We start from the raw sequence: 2,211 nt of genomic DNA, 5'->3' as shown, positions 1-2,211 counted from the left end.
CAGTTTGTTTTGTTGAAACCAGTTTTGTATTTTCTCAAATTCTTTCTGTACCATCTCAAACATTTTTTTTTCTATATCTTTACCTAAACAAAAAATGTTGTATCATCAGCAAATAAAACACTTGAAAAGTCCTGACACATTTACCAAGTCATTCACATATAAAATAAATAACTTAGGTCCCAGTACAGAGCCTTGAGGGACTCCACATGCGATATTACCAAGTTTAGATTTTACACCATTTATCTGTACAAACTGTTTCCTATCTTTCAAATAACCAGATAACCATTGTAGTACTGATCCTCTAATACCATATTTACTTAATTTTTCAAGAAGAACATTGTGATCAATTGTGTCGAATGCTTTCTTTAAATCTACATAAATACTCACACTCTGTTTTTGATTGATAAGCAGTTGTTATTTTTTCCATAAATTCCATAAGAGCCATTGATGTGGAATTTTTAGCTCTAAACCCATACTGACTACTACTTAAGATATTATGTTTTTAGATAAATTGATCCAATCTGGTGACAAATAATTTCTCTAAAGTTTTAGAAAACGGTGGCAACAATGATATTAGTCTGTAATTTTTTAACACGTTTCTCACCATTTTTAAAAAGAGGAATTACCTTGGCTGTTTTCATGTTGTCAGGAAATATACCAGTTGGAAATGATAAATTACACATATACGTAAACGGTTCAATCACGATTCATAATATCTTTTACAAGCATCATGTCCATGTCAACCCAGCCTTTTGATCTTTTGTCATCAAGATTTTTTTTTTACCATACTCAATATTTCTTCTTTGTCAGTGTCAACAAGAAAAATACTGTTGGTATAATCTGTAACTGTGTGACTCACTTTATCTACTTTTGGTATTTTTGCTGCAAGACTTGGGCCAGCATTCACAAAAATAATGATTAAATCCATCCACAATTTTCATTTTGGTTGTGAATTTCATTACCATCCTTTACAAAATACTGTGGAATATAAGCTAAGATGTGATTGCAACATGTCCAAGGAACTACCTCAGACATGCAGATATCTTGGTTTTGATGCAGAAGAGTTTAAAAGAAACCCACACTACAAAGTGAAGCAACAACAGTTTCTGCTGTCGAGAACCCTCGCAAATTTGTAAAAGGCTGATAAATAATTCATTGATACTTTTAAGACCAACTAGAAGCTGCTGCTCCATTAGCATTAAACTAACAGATTCAGACTTTTTAAAAACGTGTCGCTTCACAGACTTTAGGATCTGATTTAAACTTATTGTAAATACAAGCTCAAACCTGCAGATTTTATCACACAACTGTAGTGTTTAGTACACCTACACTTCTTATAACAACTGTTATWAGGAAATTCACAGGTTCTTCTGTTTAAGGAAATAAACCACCTTTCTGTGTAAACATGAGACCACACAAATAAGTCAGACTTTAGTCAATGAATTCAAGTTGATCTGGTCATRAACGAGATAATTTATTTATAGAATCGAAATAAATCATTTATATACAACTTATTGTGAACAATCAGATTTTGTTGTGCATTAAAACATCAACCAAAACAGGTAAGCATCCGCACTAATTACTGTCGATATGACTCTCTTCGTTGGACGAAGATGGTGTCTTTTGTCTCTCAAGAGCTCTGTTCCAGGGTCAGTTTCGAAAAGAAAAAGAACACTAAGGAACGTGGCCTCAACGTTTGGGTTAATTAACAGGGAGAATKTGAAGTTTAGTCTAGGCACTGCCATAAGTCTGTTAAAACATCTGCACMAGCACAGAAAAACAAGATCGGACCGTGCTGGGTTCCACCCTTGAGCAGAATTAACACTAAATGACAAGAACTAGTTTTTAATGAAGTAGAAGTGAATTATTTTTAAACTAAGATAAAACTTAAGATATGTGTCTCAAGCACAAATACCCATTTATATTTCATAATAAGACACAGTGAACTAAATCATCGTGATCAATTTAGTTAAAGAAAAGTCAATCAGAAAAACACATAATCACATAACTGTCCAATAACAGTTGATTAAAACAAGGATTTGCATAAAGCAAATAAAGAAACATTGGAACGATATTCTTTTTGTGTGTTCTTTTTTTTGCAAGAAAATAGATTGCCCTTCTTTTCATTATGTAACTTTGATTTATATGTTATTATATATGTGTCATGTGCCCTGAGACAACGCATGTTGTGACTTGGCACTATATAAATAA

The sequence above is a fragment of the Austrofundulus limnaeus genome, unplaced genomic scaffold, assembly GCF_001266775.1.
Source record: "Austrofundulus limnaeus strain Quisiro unplaced genomic scaffold, Austrofundulus_limnaeus-1.0 Scaffold3, whole genome shotgun sequence".
Taxonomy (NCBI): Eukaryota; Metazoa; Chordata; class Actinopteri; order Cyprinodontiformes; family Rivulidae; genus Austrofundulus; species Austrofundulus limnaeus.
Note: the sequence above shows the minus strand (reverse complement) of the source record.